The sequence below is a fragment of the Carassius gibelio genome, chromosome B1 (assembly GCF_023724105.1).
Source record: "Carassius gibelio isolate Cgi1373 ecotype wild population from Czech Republic chromosome B1, carGib1.2-hapl.c, whole genome shotgun sequence".
Taxonomy (NCBI): domain Eukaryota; kingdom Metazoa; phylum Chordata; class Actinopteri; order Cypriniformes; family Cyprinidae; genus Carassius; species Carassius gibelio.
The window spans coordinates 14,502,830-14,523,019 of record NC_068396.1 but is presented as its reverse complement, the minus strand read 5'-3'; the positions used below and the strand labels follow the sequence as shown (position 1 = coordinate 14,523,019).

General features: G+C 42.1%; 24 non-coding genes across 24 annotated transcripts; all 24 read left to right on the top strand.

The window, feature by feature from the left end:
• Nucleotides 1-68: 68 nt before the first annotated feature.
• On the top strand, nt 69-141 carry trnar-ucg (transfer RNA arginine (anticodon UCG)). The gene has a single exon. It is a non-coding gene; the product is annotated as a tRNA-Arg (tRNA).
• A 161-nt stretch (nt 142-302) lies between these two features.
• Nucleotides 303-375, top strand: trnar-ccg (transfer RNA arginine (anticodon CCG)). The gene has a single exon. It is a non-coding gene; the product is annotated as a tRNA-Arg (tRNA).
• Nucleotides 376-711: 336 nt separating this feature from the next.
• trnar-ucg (transfer RNA arginine (anticodon UCG)) lies at nt 712-784 on the top strand. The gene has a single exon. It is a non-coding gene; the product is annotated as a tRNA-Arg (tRNA).
• Nucleotides 785-945: 161 nt separating this feature from the next.
• Nucleotides 946-1,018, top strand: trnar-ucg (transfer RNA arginine (anticodon UCG)). The gene has a single exon. It is a non-coding gene; the product is annotated as a tRNA-Arg (tRNA).
• Nucleotides 1,019-1,252: 234 nt separating this feature from the next.
• On the top strand, nt 1,253-1,325 carry trnar-ucg (transfer RNA arginine (anticodon UCG)). The gene has a single exon. It is a non-coding gene; the product is annotated as a tRNA-Arg (tRNA).
• Nucleotides 1,326-1,486: 161 nt separating this feature from the next.
• Nucleotides 1,487-1,559, top strand: trnar-ccg (transfer RNA arginine (anticodon CCG)). The gene has a single exon. It is a non-coding gene; the product is annotated as a tRNA-Arg (tRNA).
• A 336-nt stretch (nt 1,560-1,895) lies between these two features.
• Nucleotides 1,896-1,968, top strand: trnar-ucg (transfer RNA arginine (anticodon UCG)). Its single transcript has one exon. It is a non-coding gene; the product is annotated as a tRNA-Arg (tRNA).
• Nucleotides 1,969-3,264: 1,296 nt separating this feature from the next.
• Nucleotides 3,265-3,337, top strand: trnar-ucg (transfer RNA arginine (anticodon UCG)). Its single transcript has one exon. It is a non-coding gene; the product is annotated as a tRNA-Arg (tRNA).
• A 2,895-nt stretch (nt 3,338-6,232) lies between these two features.
• trnar-ucg (transfer RNA arginine (anticodon UCG)) lies at nt 6,233-6,305 on the top strand. Its single transcript has one exon. It is a non-coding gene; the product is annotated as a tRNA-Arg (tRNA).
• A 161-nt stretch (nt 6,306-6,466) lies between these two features.
• On the top strand, nt 6,467-6,539 carry trnar-ccg (transfer RNA arginine (anticodon CCG)). Its single transcript has one exon. It is a non-coding gene; the product is annotated as a tRNA-Arg (tRNA).
• Nucleotides 6,540-6,875: 336 nt separating this feature from the next.
• On the top strand, nt 6,876-6,948 carry trnar-ucg (transfer RNA arginine (anticodon UCG)). The gene has a single exon. It is a non-coding gene; the product is annotated as a tRNA-Arg (tRNA).
• Nucleotides 6,949-7,897: 949 nt separating this feature from the next.
• trnar-ucg (transfer RNA arginine (anticodon UCG)) lies at nt 7,898-7,970 on the top strand. Its single transcript has one exon. It is a non-coding gene; the product is annotated as a tRNA-Arg (tRNA).
• A 1,362-nt stretch (nt 7,971-9,332) lies between these two features.
• On the top strand, nt 9,333-9,405 carry trnar-ucg (transfer RNA arginine (anticodon UCG)). Its single transcript has one exon. It is a non-coding gene; the product is annotated as a tRNA-Arg (tRNA).
• A 1,402-nt stretch (nt 9,406-10,807) lies between these two features.
• trnar-ucg (transfer RNA arginine (anticodon UCG)) lies at nt 10,808-10,880 on the top strand. The gene has a single exon. It is a non-coding gene; the product is annotated as a tRNA-Arg (tRNA).
• A 161-nt stretch (nt 10,881-11,041) lies between these two features.
• Nucleotides 11,042-11,114, top strand: trnar-ccg (transfer RNA arginine (anticodon CCG)). The gene has a single exon. It is a non-coding gene; the product is annotated as a tRNA-Arg (tRNA).
• Nucleotides 11,115-11,450: 336 nt separating this feature from the next.
• trnar-ucg (transfer RNA arginine (anticodon UCG)) lies at nt 11,451-11,523 on the top strand. The gene has a single exon. It is a non-coding gene; the product is annotated as a tRNA-Arg (tRNA).
• Nucleotides 11,524-12,472: 949 nt separating this feature from the next.
• trnar-ucg (transfer RNA arginine (anticodon UCG)) lies at nt 12,473-12,545 on the top strand. Its single transcript has one exon. It is a non-coding gene; the product is annotated as a tRNA-Arg (tRNA).
• Nucleotides 12,546-13,907: 1,362 nt separating this feature from the next.
• Nucleotides 13,908-13,980, top strand: trnal-uag (transfer RNA leucine (anticodon UAG)). The gene has a single exon. It is a non-coding gene; the product is annotated as a tRNA-Leu (tRNA).
• Nucleotides 13,981-15,391: 1,411 nt separating this feature from the next.
• On the top strand, nt 15,392-15,464 carry trnar-ucg (transfer RNA arginine (anticodon UCG)). Its single transcript has one exon. It is a non-coding gene; the product is annotated as a tRNA-Arg (tRNA).
• A 161-nt stretch (nt 15,465-15,625) lies between these two features.
• trnar-ccg (transfer RNA arginine (anticodon CCG)) lies at nt 15,626-15,698 on the top strand. The gene has a single exon. It is a non-coding gene; the product is annotated as a tRNA-Arg (tRNA).
• A 336-nt stretch (nt 15,699-16,034) lies between these two features.
• trnar-ucg (transfer RNA arginine (anticodon UCG)) lies at nt 16,035-16,107 on the top strand. Its single transcript has one exon. It is a non-coding gene; the product is annotated as a tRNA-Arg (tRNA).
• A 949-nt stretch (nt 16,108-17,056) lies between these two features.
• trnar-ucg (transfer RNA arginine (anticodon UCG)) lies at nt 17,057-17,129 on the top strand. Its single transcript has one exon. It is a non-coding gene; the product is annotated as a tRNA-Arg (tRNA).
• Nucleotides 17,130-18,491: 1,362 nt separating this feature from the next.
• On the top strand, nt 18,492-18,564 carry trnar-ucg (transfer RNA arginine (anticodon UCG)). Its single transcript has one exon. It is a non-coding gene; the product is annotated as a tRNA-Arg (tRNA).
• Nucleotides 18,565-19,975: 1,411 nt separating this feature from the next.
• trnar-ucg (transfer RNA arginine (anticodon UCG)) lies at nt 19,976-20,048 on the top strand. The gene has a single exon. It is a non-coding gene; the product is annotated as a tRNA-Arg (tRNA).
• Nucleotides 20,049-20,190: the final 142 nt, after the last annotated feature.

Here is a 20,190-nt window from a genome sequence, read left to right as displayed (position 1 = left end):
ATGTCATGATATCGCTTTTAGTTTGTTTATGACTGTGTGTCAATGCCTCTGGGTTCACCAGTGAACAGGGCCCAGTGGCCAAATGGATAAGGCATCAGCCTTCGGAGCTGAGGATTGTGGGTTCGAGTCCCACCTGAGTCATCTTTCAAGCGTTGCATTTAAGCTGGCAGTGCAAGAAAGAAATTCAAAGACGATAACTTCACTGTAGACACAAGAATTAGAATAGAACTGGAAATTTCATGATATTGCTTTTAGTTTGTTTATGACTGTCTGTCAATGCCTCTTGATTCATCAGTGAATGAGGCCCAGTGGCCTAATGGATAAGGCATCAGCCTCCGGAGCTGGGAATTGTGGGTTCAAGTCCCACCTGGGTCATCTTTGAGGGCTTTCATTTAAGTGGGCTATGCAAGAAATTTCAGGATGATAACTTCAATATGACACTATAGCCCCAAGAATTAGCATAGAACTGGCAATTTCATGATATTGCTTTCAGTTTAGTTTGTTTCTGACAGTCTGTCAATGACTCTGGGTTCGAATCCCACCTGGGTCAACTTTCAAGAGTTGCATTTAAGCTGGCAGTGCAAGACAGAAATTCAAGGACGATATCTTCATTGTAGACATAAGAATTAGCATAGAACTGGCAATGTCATGATATCGCTTTTAGTTTGTTTATGACTGTGTGTCAATGCATCTGGGTTCACCAGTGAACGAGACCCAGTGGCCTAATGGATAAGGCATCAGCCTTCGGAGCTGAGGATTGTGGGTTCGAGTCCCACCTGGGTCATCTTTCAAGCATTGCATTTAAGCTGGCAGTGCAAGAAAGAAATTCAAGGACGATAACTTCACTGTAGACACAAGAATTAGAATAGAACTGGCAATTTCATGATATTGCTTTTAATTTGTTTATGACTGTCTGTCAATGCCTCTTGATTTACCAGTGAACCAGGCCCAGTGGCCTAATGGAGAAGGCATCAGCCTTCGGAGCTGAGGATTGTGGGTTCGAGTCCCACCTGGGTCATCTTTGAGGGCTTTCATTTAAGTGGGCTATGCAAGAAATTTCAGGATGATAACTTCAATATGACACTATAGCCCCAAGAATTAGCATAGAACTGGCAATTTCATGATATTGCTTTCAGTTTAGTTTGTTTCTGACTGTCTGTCAATGACTCTGGGTTCGAATCCCAATGTCATGATATCGCTTTTAGTTTGTTTATGACTGTGTGTCAATGCCTCTGGGTTCAACAGTGAACAGGGCTCAGTGGCCTAATGGATAAGGCATCAGCCTTCGGAGCTGAGGATTGTGGGTTCGAGTCCCACCTGGGTCATCTTTCAAGCGTTGCATTTAAGCTGGCAGTGCAAGAAAGAAATTCAAAGACGATAACTCCACTGTAGACACAAGAATTAGAATAGAACTGGCAATTTCATGATATTGCTTTTAGTTTTTTTATGACTGTGTGTCAATGCCTCTTGATTCATCAGTGAATGAGGCCCAGTGGCCTAATGGATAAGGCATCAGCCTCCGGAGCTGGGAATTGTGGGTTCAAGTCCCACCTGGGTCATCTTTGAGGGCTTTCATTTAAGTGGGCTATGCAAGAAATTTCAGGATGATAACTTCAATATGACACTATAGCCCCAAGAATAAGCATAGAACTGGCTATTTCATGATATTGCTTTCAGTTTAGTTTGTTTCTGACAGTCTGTCAATGACTCTGGGTTCGAATCCCACCTGGGTCAACTTTCAAGAGTTGCATTTAAGCTGGCAGTGCAAGACAGAAATTCAAGGACGATATCTTCATTGTAGACATAAGAATTAGCATAGAACTGGCAATGTCATGATATCGCTTTTAGTTTGTTAATGACTGTGTGTCAATGCATCTGGGTTCACCAGTGAACGAGGCCCAGTGGCCTAATGGATAAGGCATCAGCCTTCGGAGCTGAGGAATGTGGGTTCGAGTCCCACCTGGGTCATGTTTCAAGCATTGCATTTAAGCTGGCAGTGCAAGAATGAAATTCAAGGACGATAACTTCACTGTAGACACAAGAATTAGAATAGAACTGGCAATTTCATGATATTGCTTTTAGTTTGTTTATGACTGTCTGTCAATGCCTCTTGATTTACCAGTGAACCAGGCCCAGTGGACTAATGGAGAAGGCATCAGCCTTCGGAGCTGAGGATTGTGGGTTCGAGTCCCACTTGGGTCATCATTCAAGAGTTGCATTTCAGCTGGCATTGCAAGAAAGTAATTCAATGGTGAACTTTTACTATAGACACAAGAATTAGCACAGAAATGGCTTTTTTTTAAATAACATTCAATTTAGCTTGCATCAGAATGTTAATGAATACCTCAGGCTTAATCAGAGAAAAGGTCCAGTTGTCTAATAAATAAGGCATCAACCTTCGGAGCTGGGGGTTGTGAATTAAATTACCACCTGAGTCGTCAATGAGAGGTTAGATTTAAGTTGGCTGCGCAACAGGTACCAGGATGATAAGTGCAAGGAGACACAATAGCTGTGACAAAGGAACATGAGAGTTAGCATAGAACTGCCAACGGAACATGAGAACTAGCAATTTCATGAAAACTCTTTCAGTTTAGTTTGTTTCTGACTGTCTGTCAATGCCTCTGGGTTCACCAGTGAACAAGGCCCAGTGGCCTAATGCATCGGCCTTCAGAGCTGAGGAATGTGGGTTCATCTTTCAAAGTTGCTGTTTATGTTGGCAGTGCAAGGAAGAAATTCTAGGACGATAACCAGCTTGGATAAAACGGTCTGTAAATGCCTCTGTGTGGGCTTGTTGGAAAATACCCAGTGACCAAACGGATAAAGCATCAACCTTCAGAGCTGAAGATTGTGGGTTCAAGTCATGAGAATTATCATAGAACAGGCAATTTTCTGAAATCTCACTCAGATCAGCTTCGGATAAGACTCTCTGTAATGCCTCTGGGTTCACTAACAGATGTGGCCTGTTGGCCTAATGGATAAGGCATCAGCCTCAGGAGCTGGGAATTGTGGGTTCAAGTCCCACCTGGGTCGTCTTTCAGGGCTTTCATTTCAGTGGGCTATGCAAGAAATTTCAGGATGATAACTTCAATATGACACTATAGCCCCAAGAATTAGCATAGAACTGGCAATTTCATGATATTGCTTTCAGTTTAGTTTGTTTCTGACTGTCTGTCAATGACTCTGGGTTCGAATCCCAATGTCATGATATCGCTTTTAGTTTGTTTATGACTGTGTGTCAATGCCTCTGGGTTCACCAGTGAACAGGGCCCAGTGGCCTAATGGATAAGGCATCAGCCTTCGGAGCTGAGGATTGTGGGTTCGAGTCCCACCTGGGTCATCTTTCAAGCGTTGCATTTAAGCTGGCAGTGCAAGAAAGAAATTCAAAGATCATAACTTCACTGTAGACACAAGAATTAGAATAGAACTGGCAATTTCATGATATTGCTTTTAGTTTGTTTATGACTGTGTGTCAATGCCTCTTGATTCATCAGTGAATGAGGCCCAGTGGCCTAATGGATTAGGCATCAGCCTCCGGAGCTGGGAATTGTGGGTTCAAGTCCAACCTGGGTCATCTTTGAGGGCTTTCATTTAAGTGGGCTATGCAAGAAATTTCAGGATGATAACTTCAATATGACACTATAGCCCCAAGAATTAGCATAGAATGGGAAATTTTATGATATTGCTTTCAGTTTAGTTTGTTTCTGACAGTCTGTCAATGACTCTTTGAATTGAATGGTGAACTTTTACTATAGACACAAGAATTAGCACAGAACTGGCATTTTTTTAAATAACTTTCAATTTAGCTTGCATCAGAATGTTAATGAATACCTCAGGCTTAATCAGAGAAAAGGTCCAGTTGTCTAATAAATAAGGCATCAACCTTCGGAGCTGGGGGTTGTGAATTAAATTACCACCTGAGTCGTCAATGAGAGGTTAGATTTAAGTTGGCTGCGCAACAGGTACCAGGATGATAAGTGCAAGGAGACACAATAGCTGTGACAAAGGAACATGAGAGTTAGCATAGAACTGCCAACGGAACATGAGAACTAGCAATTTCATGAAAACTCTTTCAGTTTAGTTTGTTTCTGACTGTCTGTCAATGCCTCTGGGTTCACCAGTGAACAAGGCCCAGTGGCCTAATGCATCGGCCTTCAGAGCTGAGGAATGTGGGTTCATCTTTCAAGGTTGGTGTTTATGTTGGCAGTGCAAGGAAGAAATTCTAGGACGATAACCAGCTTGGATAAGACGGTCTGTAAATGCCTCTGTGTGGGCTTGTTGGAAAATACCCAGTGACCAAACGGATAAAGCATCAACCTTCAGAGCTGAAGATTGTGGGTTCAAGTCATGAGAATTATCATAGAACAGGCAATTTTCTGAAATCTAACTCAGATCAGCTTCGGATAAGAATTTCTGTAATGCCTCTGGGTTCACTAACAGATGTGGCCTGTTGGACTAATGGATAAGGCGTCAGCCTCAGGAGCTGGGAATTGTGGGTTCAAGTCCCACCTGGGTCGTCTTTCAGGGCTTTCATTTCAGTGGGCTATGCAAGAAATTTCAGGATGATAACTTCAATATGACACTATAGCCCCAAGAATTAGCATAGAACTGGCAATTTCATGATATTGCTTTCAGTTTAGTTTGTTTCTGACTGTCTGTCAATGACTCTGGGTTCGAATCCCAATGTCATGATATCGCTTTTAGTTTGTTTATGATTGTGTGTCAATGCCTCTGGGTTCACCAGTGAACAGGGCCCAGTGGCCTAATGGATAAGGCATCAGCCGTCGGAGCTGAGGATTGTGGGTTCAAGTCCCACCTGGGTCATCTTTCAAGCGTTGCATTTAAGCTGGCAGTGCAAGAAAGAAATTCAAAGACGATAACTTCACTGTAGACACAAGAATTAGAATAGAACTGGCAATTTCATGATATTGCTTTTAGTTTGTTTATGACTGTGTGTCAATGCCTCTTGATTCATCAGTGAATGAGGCCCAGTGGCCTAATGGATTAGGCATCAGCCTCCGGAGCTGGGAATTGTGGGTTCAAGTCCAACCTGGGTCATCTTTGAGGGCTTTCATTTAAGTGGGCTATGCAAGAAATTTCAGGATGATAACTTCAATATGACACTATAGCCCCAAGAATTAGCATAGAATGGGAAATTTTATGATATTGCTTTCAGTTTAGTTTGTTTCTGACAGTCTGTCAATGACTCTTTGAATTGAATGGTGAACTTTTACTATAGACACAAGAATTAGCACAGAACTGGCATTTTTTGAAATAACTTTCAATTTAGCTTGCATCAGAATGTTAATGAATACCTCAGGCTTAATCAGAGAAAAGGTCCAGTTGTCTAATAAATAAGGCATCAACCTTCGGAGCTGGGGGTTGTGAATTAAATTACCACCTGAGTCGTCAATGAGAGGTTAGATTTAAGTTGGCTGCGCAACAGGTACCAGGATGATAAGTGCAAGGAGACACAATAGCTGTGACAAAGGAACATGAGAGTTAGCATAGAACTGCCAACGGAACATGAGAACTAGCAATTTCATGAAAACTCTTTCAGTTTAGTTTGTTTCTGACTGTCTGTCAATGCCTCTGGGTTCACCAGTGAACAAGGCCCAGTGGCCTAATGCATCGGCCTTCAGAGCTGAGGAATGTGGGTTCATCTTTCAAGGTTGGTGTTTATGTTGGCAGTGCAAGGAAGAAATTCTAGGACGATAACCAGCTTGGATAAGACGGTCTGTAAATGCCTCTGTGTGGGCTTGTTGGAAAATACCCAGTGACCAAACGGATAAAGCATCAACCTTCAGAGCTGAAGATTGTGGGTTCAAGTCATGAGAATTATCATAGAACAGGCAATTTTCTGAAATCTAACTCAGATCAGCTTCGGATAAGAATTTCTGTAATGCCTCTGGGTTCACTAACAGATGTGGCCTGTTGGCCTAATGGATAAGGCGTCAGCCTCAGGAGCTGGGAATTGTGGGTTCAAGTCCCACCTGGGTCGTCTTTCAGGGCTTTCATTTCAGTGGGCTATGCAAGAAATTTCAGGATGATAACTTCAATATGACACTATAGCCCCAAGAATTAGCATAGAACTGGCAATTTCATGATATTGCTTTCAGTTTAGTTTGTTTCTGACTGTCTGTCAATGACTCTGGGTTCGAATCCCAATGTCATGATATCGCTTTTAGTTTGTTTATGACTGTGTGTCAATGCCTCTGGGTTCACCAGTGAACAGGGCCCAGTGGCCTAATGGATAAGGCATCAGCCTTCGGAGCTGAGGATTGTGGGTTTGAGTCCCACCTGGGTCATCTTTCAAGCGTTGCATTTAAGCTGGCAGTGCAAGAAAGAAATTCAAAGACGATAACTTCACTGTAGACACAAGAATTAGAATAGAACTGGCAATTTCATGATATTGCTTTTAGTTTGTTTATGACTGTGTGTGAATGCCTCTTGATTCATCAGTGAATGAGGCCCAGTGGCCTAATGGAAAAGGCATCAGCCTCCGGAGCTGGGAATTGTGGGTTCAAGTCCCACCTGGGTCATCTTTGAGGGCTTTCATTTAAGTGGGCTATGCAAGAAATTTCGGGATGATAACTTCAATATGACACTATAGCCCCAAGAATTAGCATAGAATGGGAAATTTTATGATATTGCTTTCAGTTTAGTTTGTTTCTGACAGTCTGTCAATGACTCTGGGTTCGAATCCCACCTGGTTCATCTTTCAAGAGTTGCATTTAAGCTGGCAGTGCAAGACAGAAATTCAAGGACGATATCTTCATTGTAGACATAAGAATTAGCATAGAACTGGCAATGTCATGATATCGCTTTTAGTTTGTTTATGACTGTGTGTCAATGCATCTGGGTTCACCAGTGAACGAGGCCCAGTGGCCTAATGGATAAGGCATCAGCCTTCGGAGCTGAGGATTGTGGGTTCGAGTCCCACCTGGGTCATCTTTCAAGCGTTGCATTTAAGCTGGCAGTGCAAGAAAGAAATTCAAGGACGATAACTTCACTGTAGACACAAGTATTAGAATAGAACTGGCAATTTCATGATATTGCTTTTAGTTTGTTTATGACTGTCTGTCAATGCCTCTTGATTTACCAGTGAACCCGGCCCAGTGGACTAATAGAGAAGGCATCAGCCTTCGGAGCTGAGGATTGTGGGTTCGAGTCCCACTTGGGTCATCATTCAAGAGTTGCATTTCAGCTGGCATTGCAAGAAAGTAATTCAATGGTGAACTTTTACTATAGACACAAGAATTAGCACAGAACTGGCATTTTTTGAAATAACTTTGAAATTTAGCTTGCATCAGAATGTTAATGAATACCTCAGGCTTAATCAGAGAAAAGGTCCAGTTGTCTAATAAATAAGGCATCAACCTTCGGAGCTGGGGGTTGTGAATTAAATTACCACCTGAGTCGTCAATGAGAGGTTAGATTTAAGTTGGCTGCGCAACAGGTACCAGGATGATAAGTGCAAGGAGACACAATAGCTGTGACAAAGGAACATGAGAGTTAGCATAGAACTGCCAACGGAACATGGGATCAAGTCCCACCTGGGTCATCTTTGAGGGCTTTAATTTAAGTGGGCTATGCAAGAAATTTCAGGATGATAACTTCAATATGACACTATAGCCCCAAGAATTAGCATAGAACGGGAAATTTTATGATATTGCTTTCAGTTTAGTTTGTTTCTGACAGTCTGTCAATGACTCTGGGTTCGAATCCCACCTGGGTCATCTTTCAAGAGTTGCATTTAAGCTGGCAGTGCAAGACAGAAATTCAAGGACGATATCTTCATTGTAGACATAAGAATTAGCATAGAACTGGCAATGTCATGATATCGCTTTTAGTTTGTTTGTGACTGTGTGTCAATGAATCTGGGTTCACCAGTGAACAGGGCCCAGTGGCCTAATGGATAAGGCATCAGCCTTCGGAGCTGAGGATTGTGGGTTCGAGTCCCACCTGGGTCATCTTTCAAGCTTTGTATTTAAGCTGGCAGTGCAAGAAAGAAATTCAAGGACGATAACTTCACTGTAGACACAAGAATTAGAATAGAACTCGCAATTTCATGATATTGCTTTTAGTTTGTTTATGACTGTCTGTCAATGCCTCTTGATTTACCAGTGAACCAGGCCCAGTGACCTAATGGAGAAGGCAACAGCCTTCGGAGTTGAGGATTGTGGGTTCGAGTCCCACTTGGGTCATCATTCAAGTGTTTCATTTTAGCTGGCATTGCAAAAAGGAAATTCAATGGTGAACTTTTACTATAGACACAAGAATTAGCACAGAACTGGCATTTTTGAAATAACTTTCAATTTAGCTTGCATCAGAATGTTAATGAATACCTCAGGCTTAATCAGAGAAAAGGTCCAGTTGTCTAATAAATAAGGCATCAACCTTCGGAGCTGGGGGTTGTGAATTAAATTACCACCTAAGTCGTCAATGAGAGGTTAGATTTAAGTTGGCTGCGCAACAGGTACCAGGATGATAAGTGCAAGGAGACACAATAGCTGTGACAAAGGAACATGAGAGTTAGCATAGAACTGCCAACGGAACATGAGAACTAGCAATTTCATGAAAACTCTTTCAGTTTAGTTTGTTTCTGACTGTCTGTCAATGCCTCTGGGTTCACCAGTGAACAAGGCCCAGTGGCCTAATGCATCGGTCTTCAGAGCTGAGGATTGTGGGTTCATCTTTCAAGGTTGGTGTTTATGTTGGCAGTGCAAGGAAGAAATTCTAGGACGATAACGTCAATATGACACTTTAGCCACAAGATTAATCATAAAATTTGCAAATTTCTGAAAACTCACTCAGTTCAGCTTGGATAAGACGGTCTGTAAATGCCTCTGTGTGGGCTTGTTGGAAAATACCCAGTGACCAAACGGATAAAGCATCAACCTTCAGAGCTGAAGATTGTGGGTTCAAGTCATGAGAATTATCATAGAACAGGCAATTTTCTGAAATCTAACTCAGATCAGCTTCGGATAAGAATTTCTGTAATGCCTCTGGGTTCACTAACAGATGTGGCCTGTTGGCCTAATGGATAAGGCGTCAGCCTCAGGAGCTGGGAATTGTGGGTTCAAGTCCCACCTGGGTCGTCTTTCAGGGCTTTCATTTCAGTGGGCTATGCAAGAAATTTCAGGATGATAACTTCAATATGACACTATAGCCCCAAGAATTAGCATAGAACTGGCAATTTCATGATATTGCTTTCAGTTTAGTTTGTTTCTGACTGTCTGTCAATGACTCTGGGTTCGAATCCCAATGTCATGATATCGCTTTTAGTTTGTTTATGATTGTGTGTCAATGCCTCTGGGTTCACCAGTGAACAGGGCCCAGTGGCCTAATGGATAAGGCATCAGCCTTCGGAGCTGAGGATTGTGGGTTCGAGTCCCACCTGGGTCATCTTTCAAGCGTTGCATTTAAGCTGGCAGTGCAAGAAAGAAATTCAAAGACGATAACTTCACTGTAGACACAAGAATTAGAATAGAACTGGCAATTTCATGATATTGCTTTTAGTTTGTTTATGACTGTGTGTCAATGCCTCTTGATTCATCAGTGAATGAGGCCCAGTGGCCTAATGGATTAGGCATCAGCCTCCGGAGCTGGGAATTGTGGGTTCAAGTCCAACCTGGGTCATCTTTGAGGGCTTTCATTTAAGTGGGCTATGCAAGAAATTTCAGGATGATAACTTCAATATGACACTATAGCCCCAAGAATTAGCATAGAATGGGAAATTTTATGATATTGCTTTCAGTTTAGTTTGTTTCTGACAGTCTGTCAATGACTCTTTGAATTGAATGGTGAACTTTTACTATAGACACAAGAATTAGCACAGAACTGGCATTTTTTTAAATAACTTTCAATTTAGCTTGCATCAGAATGTTAATGAATACCTCAGGCTTAATCAGAGAAAAGGTCCAGTTGTCTAATAAATAAGGCATCAACCTTCGGAGCTGGGGGTTGTGAATTAAATTACCACCTGAGTCGTCAATGAGAGGTTAGATTTAAGTTGGCTGCGCAACAGGTACCAGGATGATAAGTGCAAGGAGACACAATAGCTGTGACAAAGGAACATGAGAGTTAGCATAGAACTGCCAACGGAACATGAGAACTAGCAATTTCATGAAAACTCTTTCAGTTTAGTTTGTTTCTGACTGTCTGTCAATGCCTCTGGGTTCACCAGTGAACAAGGCCCAGTGGCCTAATGCATCGGCCTTCAGAGCTGAGGAATGTGGGTTCATCTTTCAAGGTTGGTGTTTATGTTGGCAGTGCAAGGAAGAAATTCTAGGACGATAACCAGCTTGGATAAGACGGTCTGTAAATGCCTCTGTGTGGGCTTGTTGGAAAATACCCAGTGACCAAACGGATAAAGCATCAACCTTCAGAGCTGAAGATTGTGGGTTCAAGTCATGAGAATTATCATAGAACAGGCAATTTTCTGAAATCTAACTCAGATCAGCTTCGGATAAGAATTTCTGTAATGCCTCTGGGTTCACTAACAGATGTGACCTGTTGGCCTAATGGATAAGGCGTCAGCCTCAGGAGCTGGGAATTGTGGGTTCAAGTCCCACCTGGGTCGTCTTTCATTTCAGTGGGCTATGCAAGAAATTTCAGGATGATAACTTCAATATGACACTATAGCCCCAAGAATTAGCATAGAACTGGCAATTTCATGATATTGCTTTCAGTTTAGTTTGTTTCTGACTGTCTGTCAATGACTCTGGGTTCGAATCCCAATGTCATGATATCGCTTTTAGTTTGTTTATGACTGTGTGTCAATGCCTCTGGGTTCACCAGTGAACAGGGCCCAGTGGCCTAATGGATAAGGCATCAGCCTTCGGAGCTGAGGATTGTGGGTTCGAGTCCCACCTGGGTCATCTTTCAAGCGTTGCATTTAAGCTGGCAGTGCAAGAAAGAAATTCAAAGACGATAACTTCACTGTAGACACAAGAATTAGAATAGAACTGGCAATTTCATGATATTGCTTTTAGTTTGTTTATGACTGTGTGTGAATGCCTCTTGATTCATCAGTGAATGAGGCCCAGTGGCCTAATGGAAAAGGCATCAGCCTCCGGAGCTGGGAATTGTGGGTTCAAGTCCCACCTGGGTCATCTTTGAGGGCTTTCATTTAAGTGGGCTATGCAAGAAATTTCAGGATGATAACTTCAATATGACACTATAGCCCCAAGAATTAGCATAGAATGGGAAATTTTATGATATTGCTTTCAGTTTAGTTTGTTTCTGACAGTCTGTCAATGACTCTGGGTTCGAATCCCACCTGGTTCATCTTTCAAGAGTTGCATTTAAGCTGGCAGTGCAAGACAGAAATTCAAGGACGATATCTTCATTGTAGACATAAGAATTAGCATAGAACTGGCAATGTCATGATATCGCTTTTAGTTTGTTTATGACTGTGTGTCAATGCATCTGGGTTCACCAGTGAACGAGGCCCAGTGGCCTAATGGATAAGGCATCAGCCTTCGGAGCTGAGGATTGTGGGTTCGAGTCCCACCTGGGTCATCTTTCAAGCGTTGCATTTAAGCTGGCAGTGCAAGAAAGAAATTCAAGGACGATAACTTCACTGTAGACACAAGTATTAGAATAGAACTGGCAATTTCATGATATTGCTTTTAGTTTGTTTATGACTGTCTGTCAATGCCTCTTGATTTACCAGTGAACCCGGCCCAGTGGACTAATAGAGAAGGCATCAGCCTTCGGAGCTGAGGATTGTGGGTTCGAGTCCCACTTGGGTCATCATTCAAGAGTTGCATTTCAGCTGGCATTGCAAGAAAGTAATTCAATGGTGAACTTTTACTATAGACACAAGAATTAGCACAGAACTGGCATTTTTTGAAATAACTTTGAAATTTAGCTTGCATCAGAATGTTAATGAATACCTCAGGCTTAATCAGAGAAAAGGTCCAGTTGTCTAATAAATAAGGCATCAACCTTCGGAGCTGGGGGTTGTGAATTAAATTACCACCTGAGTCGTCAATGAGAGGTTAGATTTAAGTTGGCTGCGCAACAGGTACCAGGATGATAAGTGCAAGGAGACACAATAGCTGTGACAAAGGAACATGAGAGTTAGCATAGAACTGCCAACGGAACATGGGATCAAGTCCCACCTGGGTCATCTTTGAGGGCTTTAATTTAAGTGGGCTATGCAAGAAATTTCAGGATGATAACTTCAATATGACACTATAGCCCCAAGAATTAGCATAGAACGGGAAATTTTATGATATTGCTTTCAGTTTAGTTTGTTTCTGACAGTCTGTCAATGACTCTGGGTTCGAATCCCACCTGGGTCATCTTTCAAGAGTTGCATTTAAGCTGGCAGTGCAAGACAGAAATTCAAGGACGATATCTTCATTGTAGACATAAGAATTAGCATAGAACTGGCAATGTCATGATATCGCTTTTAGTTTGTTTGTGACTGTGTGTCAATGAATCTGGGTTCACCAGTGAACAGGGCCCAGTGGCCTAATGGATAAGGCATCAGCCTTCGGAGCTGAGGATTGTGGGTTCGAGTCCCACCTGGGTCATCTTTCAAGCTTTGTATTTAAGCTGGCAGTGCAAGAAAGAAATTCAAGGACGATAACTTCACTGTAGACACAAGAATTAGAATAGAACTCGCAATTTCATGATATTGCTTTTAGTTTGTTTATGACTGTCTGTCAATGCCTCTTGATTTACCAGTGAACCAGGCCCAGTGACCTAATGGAGAAGGCAACAGCCTTCGGAGTTGAGGATTGTGGGTTCGAGTCCCACTTGGGTCATCATTCAAGTGTTTCATTTTAGCTGGCATTGCAAAAAGGAAATTCAATGGTGAACTTTTACTATAGACACAAGAATTAGCACAGAACTGGCATTTTTGAAATAACTTTCAATTTAGCTTGCATCAGAATGTTAATGAATACCTCAGGCTTAATCAGAGAAAAGGTCCAGTTGTCTAATAAATAAGGCATCAACCTTCGGAGCTGGGGGTTGTGAATTAAATTACCACCTGAGTCGTCAATGAGAGGTTAGATTTAAGTTGGCTGCGCAACAGGTACCAGGATGATAAGTGCAAGGAGACACAATAGCTGTGACAAAGGAACATGAGAGTTAGCATAGAACTGCCAACGGAACATGAGAACTAGCAATTTCATGAAAACTCTTTCAGTTTAGTTTGTTTCTGACTGTCTGTCAATGCCTCTGGGTTCACCAGTGAACAAGGCCCAGTGGCCTAATGCATCGGTCTTCAGAGCTGAGGATTGTGGGTTCATCTTTCAAGGTTGGTGTTTATGTTGGCAGTGCAAGGAAGAAATTCTAGGACGATAACGTCAATATGACACTATAGCCACAAGATTAATCATAAAATTTGCAAATTTCTGAAAACTCACTCAGTTCAGCTTGGATAAGACGGTCTGTAAATGCCTCTGTGTGGGCTTGTTGGAAAATACCCAGTGACCAAACGGATAAAGCATCAACCTTCAGAGCTGAAGATTGTGGGTTCAAGTCATGAGAATTATCATAGAACAGGCAATTTTCTGAAATCTAACTCAGATCAGCTTCGGATAAGAATTTCTGTAATGCCTCTGGGTTCACTAACAGATGTGGCCTGTTGGCCTAATGGATAAGGCGTCAGCCTCAGGAGCTGGGAATTGTGGGTTCAAGTCCCACCTGGGTCGTCTTTCAGGGCTTTCATTTCAGTGGGCTATGCAAGAAATTTCAGGATGATAACTTCAATATGACACTATAGCCCCAAGAATTAGCATAGAACTGGCAATTTCATGATATTGCTTTCAGTTTAGTTTGTTTCTGACTGTCTGTCAATGACTCTGGGTTCGAATCCCAATGTCATGATATCGCTTTTAGTTTGTTTATGATTGTGTGTCAATGCCTCTGGGTTCACCAGTGAACAGGGCCCAGTGGCCTAATGGATAAGGCATCAGCCTTAGGAGCTGAGGATTGTGGGTTCGAGTCCCACCTGGGTCATCTTTCAAGCGTTGCATTTAAGCTGGCAGTGCAAGAAAGAAATTCAAAGACGATAACTTCACTGTAGACACAAGAATTAGAATAGAACTGGCAATTTCATGATATTGCTTTTAGTTTGTTTATGACTGTGTGTCAATGCCTCTTGATTCATCAGTGAATGAGGCCCAGTGGCCTAATGGATTAGGCATCAGCCTCCGGAGCTGGGAATTGTGGCTTCAAGTCCAACCTGGGTCATCTTTGAGGGCTTTCATTTAAGTGGGCTATGCAAGAAATTTCAGGATGATAACTTCAATATGACACTATAGCCCCAAGAATTAGCATAGAATGGGAAATTTTATGATATTGCTTTCAGTTTAGTTTGTTTCTGACAGTCTGTCAATGACTCTTTGAATTGAATGGTGAACTTTTACTATAGACACAAGAATTAGCACAGAACTGGCATTTTTTGAAATAACTTTCAATTTAGCTTGCATCAGAATGTTAATGAATACCTCAGGCTTAATCAGAGAAAAGGTCCAGTTGTCTAATAAATAAGGCATCAACCTTCGGAGCTGGGGGTTGTGAATTAAATTACCACCTGAGTCGTCAATGAGAGGTTAGATTTAAGTTGGCTGCGCAACAGGTACCAGGATGATAAGTGCAAGGAGACACAATAGCTGTGACAAAGGAACATGAGAGTTAGCATAGAACTGCCAACGGAACATGAGAACTAGCAATTTCATGAAAACTCTTTCAGTTTAGTTTGTTTCTGACTGTCTGTCAATGCCTCTGGGTTCACCAGTGAACAAGGCCCAGTGGCCTAATGCATCGGCCTTCAGAGCTGAGGAATGTGGGTTCATCTTTCAAGGTTGGTGTTTATGTTGGCAGTGCAAGGAAGAAATTCTAGGACGATAACCAGCTTGGATAAGACGGTCTGTAAATGCCTCTGTGTGGGCTTGTTGGAAAATACCCAGTGACCAAACGGATAAAGCATCAACCTTCAGAGCTGAAGATTGTGGGTTCAAGTCATGAGAATTATCATAGAACAGGCAATTTTCTGAAATCTAACTCAGATCAGCTTCGGATAAGAATTTCTGTAATGCCTCTGGGTTCACTAACAGATGTGACCTGTTGGCCTAATGGATAAGGCGTCAGCCTCAGGAGCTGGGAATTGTGGGTTCAAGTCCCACCTGGGTCGTCTTTCAGGGCTTTCATTTCAGTGGGCTATGCAAGAAATTTCAGGATGATAACTTCAATATGACACTATAGCCCCAAGAATTAGCATAGAACTGGCAATTTCATGATATTGCTTTCAGTTTAGTTTGTTTCTGACTGTCTGTCAATGACTCTGGGTTCGAATCCCAATGTCATGATATCGCTTTTAGTTTGTTTATGACTGTGTGTCAATGCCTCTGGGTTCACCAGTGAACAGGGCCCAGTGGCCTAATGGATAAGGCATCAGCCTTCGGAGCTGAGGATTGTGGGTTCGAGTCCCACCTGGGTCATCTTTCAAGCGTTGCATTTAAGCTGGCAGTGCAAGAAAGAAATTCAAAGACGATAACTTCACTGTAGACACAAGAATTAGAATAGAACTGGCAATTTCATGATATTGCTTTTAGTTTGTTTATGACTGTGTGTGAATGCCTCTTGATTCATCAGTGAATGAGGCCCAGTGGCCTAATGGAAAAGGCATCAGCCTCCGGAGCTGGGAATTGTGGGTTCAAGTCCCACCTGGGTCATCTTTGAGGGCTTTCATTTAAGTGGGCTATGCAAGAAATTTCAGGATGATAACTTCAATATGACACTATAGCCCCAAGAATTAGCATAGAATGGGAAATTTTATGATATTGCTTTCAGTTTAGTTTGTTTCTGACAGTCTGTCAATGACTCTGGGTTCGAATCCCACCTGGTTCATCTTTCAAGAGTTGCATTTAAGCTGGCAGTGCAAGACAGAAATTCAAGGACGATATCTTCATTGTAGACATAAGAATTAGCATAGAACTGGCAATGTCATGATATCGCTTTTAGTTTGTTTATGACTGTGTGTCAATGCATCTGGGTTCACCAGTGAACGAGGCCCAGTGGCCTAATGGATAAGGCATCAGCCTTCGGAGCTGAGGATTGTGGGTTCGAGTCCCACCTGGGTCATCTTTCAAGCGTTGCATTTAAGCTGGCAGTGCAAGAAAGAAATTCAAGGACGATAACTTCACTGTAGACACAAGTATTAGAATAGAACTGGCAATTTCATGATATTGCTTTTAGTTTGTTTATGACTGTCTGTCAATGCCTCTTGATTTACCAGTGAACCCGGCCCAGTGGACTAATAGAGAAGGCATCAGCCTTTGGAGCTGAGGATTGTGGGTTCGAGTCCCACTTGGGTCATCATTCAAGAGTTGCATTTCAGCTGGCATTGCAAGAAAGTAATTCAATGGTGAACTTTTACTATAGACACAAGAATTAGCACAGAACTGGCATTTTTTGAAATAACTTTGAAATTTAGCTTGCATCAGAATGTTAATGAATACCTCAGGCTTAATCAGAGAAAAGGTCCAGTTGTCTAATAAATAAGGCATCAACCTTCGGAGCTGGGGGTTGTGAATTAAATTACCACCTGAGTCGTCAATGAGAGGTTAGATTTAAGTTGGCTGCGCAACAGGTACCAGGATGATAAGTGCAAGGAGACACAATAGCTGTGACAAAGGAACATGAGAGTTAGCATAGAACTGCCAACGGAACATGGGATCAAGTCCCACCTGGGTCATCTTTGAGGGCTTTCATTTAAGTGGGCTATGCAAGAAATTTCAGGATGATAACTTCAATATGACACTATAGCCCCAAGAATTAGCATAGAACGGGAAATTTTATGATATTGCTTTCAGTTTAGTTTGTTTCTGACAGTCTGTCAATGACTCTGGGTTCGAATCCCACCTGGGTCATCTTTCAAGAGTTGCATTTAAGCTGGCAGTGCAAGACAGAAATTCAAGGACGATATCTTCATTGTAGACATAAGAATTAGCATAGAACTGGCAATGTCATGATATCGCTTTTAGTTTGTTTGTGACTGTGTGTCAATGAATCTGGGTTCACCAGTGAACAGGGCCCAGTGGCCTAATGGATAAGGCATCAGCCTTCGGAGCTGAGGATTGTGGGTTCGAGTCCCACCTGGGTCATCTTTCAAGCTTTGTATTTAAGCTGGCAGTGCAAGAAAGAAATTCAAGGACGATAACTTCACTGTAGACACAAGAATTAGAATAGAACTCGCAATTTCATGATATTGCTTTTAGTTTGTTTATGACTGTCTGTCAATGCCTCTTGATTTACCAGTGAACCAGGCCCAGTGACCTAATGGAGAAGGCAACAGCCTTCGGAGTTGAGGATTGTGGGTTCGAGTCCCACTTGGGTCATCATTCAAGTGTTTCATTTTAGCTGGCATTGCAAAAAGGAAATTCAATGGTGAACTTTTACTATAGACACAAGAATTAGCACAGAACTGGCATTTTTGAAATAACTTTCAATTTAGCTTGCATCAGAATGTTAATGAATACCTCAGGCTTAATCAGAGAAAAGGTCCAGTTGTCTAATAAATAAGGCATCAACCTTCGGAGCTGGGGGTTGTGAATTAAATTACCACCTGAGTCGTCAATGAGAGGTTAGATTTAAGTTGGCTGCGCAACAGGTACCAGGATGATAAGTGCAAGGAGACACAATAGCTGTGACAAAGGAACATGAGAGTTAGCATAGAACTGCCAACGGAACATGAGAACTAGCAATTTCATGAAAACTCTTTCAGTTTAGTTTGTTTCTGACTGTCTGTCAATGCCTCTGGGTTCACCAGTGAACAAGGCCCAGTGGCCTAATGCATCGGTCTTCAGAGCTGAGGATTGTGGGTTCATCTTTCAAGGTTGGTGTTTATGTTGGCAGTGCAAGGAAGAAATTCTAGGACGATAACGTCAATATGACACTTTAGCCACAAGATTAATCATAAAATTTGCAAATTTCTGAAAACTCACTCAGTTCAGCTTGGATAAGACGGTCTGTAAATGCCTCTGTGTGGGCTTGTTGGAAAATACCCAGTGACCAAACGGATAAAGCATCAACCTTCAGAGCTGAAGATTGTGGGTTCAAGTCATGAGAATTATCATAGAACAGGCAATTTTCTGAAATCTAACTCAGATCAGCTTCGGATAAGAATTTCTGTAATGCCTCTGGGTTCACTAACAGATGTGGCCTGTTGGCCTAATGGATAAGGCGTCAGCCTCAGGAGCTGGGAATTGTGGGTTCAAGTCCCACCTGGGTCGTCTTTCAGGGCTTTCATTTCAGTGGGCTATGCAAGAAATTTCAGGATGATAACTTCAATATGACACTATAGCCCCAAGAATTAGCATAGAACTGGCAATTTCATGATATTGCTTTCAGTTTAGTTTGTTTCTGACTGTCTGTCAATGACTCTGGGTTCGAATCCCAATGTCATGATATCGCTTTTAGTTTGTTTATGATTGTGTGTCAATGCCTCTGGGTTCACCAGTGAACAGGGCCCAGTGGCCTAATGGATAAGGCATCAGCCTTCGGAGCTGAGGATTGTGGGTTCGAGTCCCACCTGGGTCATCTTTCAAGCGTTGCATTTAAGCTGGCAGTGCAAGAAAGAAATTCAAAGACGATAACTTCACTGTAGACACAAGAATTAGAATAGAACTGGCAATTTCATGATATTGCTTTTAGTTTGTTTATGACTGTGTGTCAATGCCTCTTGATTCATCAGTGAATGAGGCCCAGTGGCCTAATGGATTAGGCATCAGCCTCCAGAGCTGGGAATTGTGGGTTCAAGTCCAACCTGGGTCATCTTTGAGGGCTTTCATTTAAGTGGGCTATGCAAGAAATTTCAGGATGATAACTTCAATATGACACTATAGCCCCAAGAATTAGCATAGAATGGGAAATTTTATGATATTGCTTTCAGTTTAGTTTGTTTCTGACAGTCTGTCAATGACTCTTTGAATTGAATGGTGAACTTTTACTATAGACACAAGAATTAGCACAGAACTGGCATTTTTTGAAATAACTTTCAATTTAGCTTGCATCAGAATGTTAATGAATACCTCAGGCTTAATCAGAGAAAAGGTCCAGTTGTCTAATAAATAAGGCATCAACCTTCGGAGCTGGGGGTTGTGAATTAAATTACCACCTGAGTCGTCAATGAGAGGTTAGATTTAAGTTGGCTGAGCAACAGGTACCAGGATGATAAGTGCAAGGAGACACAATAGCTGTGACAAAGGAACATGAGAGTTAGCATAGAACTGCCAACGGAACATGAGAACTAGCAATTTCATGAAAACTCTTTCAGTTTAGTTTGTTTCTGACTGTCTGTCAATGCCTCTGGGTTCACCAGTGAACAAGGCCCAGTGGCCTAATGCATCGGCCTTCAGAGCTGAGGAATGTGGGTTCATCTTTCAAGGTTGGTGTTTATGTTGGCAGTGCAAGGAAGAAATTCTAGGACGATAACCAGCTTGGATAAGACGGTCTGTAAATGCCTCTGTGTGGGCTTGTTGGAAAATACCCAGTGACCAAACGGATAAAGCATCAACCTTCAGAGCTGAAGATTGTGGGTTCAAGTCATGAGAATTATCATAGAACAGGCAATTTTCTGAAATCTAACTCAGATCAGCTTCGGATAAGAATTTCTGTAATGCCTCTGGGTTCACTAACAGATGTGACCTGTTGGCCTAATGGATAAGGCGTCAGCCTCAGGAGCTGGGAATTGTGGGTTCAAGTCCCACCTGGGTCGTCTTTCAGGGCTTTCATTTCAGTGGGCTATGCAAGAAATTTCAGGATGATAACTTCAATATGACACTATAGCCCCAAGAATTAGCATAGAACTGGCAATTTCATGATATTGCTTTCAGTTTAGTTTGTTTCTGACTGTCTGTCAATGACTCTGGGTTCGAATCCCAATGTCATGATATCGCTTTTAGTTTGTTTATGACTGTGTGTCAATGCCTCTGGGTTCACCAGTGAACAGGGCCCAGTGGCCTAATGGATAAGGCATCAGCCTTCGGAGCTGAGGATTGTGGGTTCGAGTCCCACCTGGGTCATCTTTCAAGCGTTGCATTTAAGCTGGCAGTGCAAGAAAGAAATTCAAAGACGATAACTTCACTGTAGACACAAGAATTAGAATAGAACTGGCAATTTCATGATATTGCTTTTAGTTTGTTTATGACTGTGTGTGAATGCCTC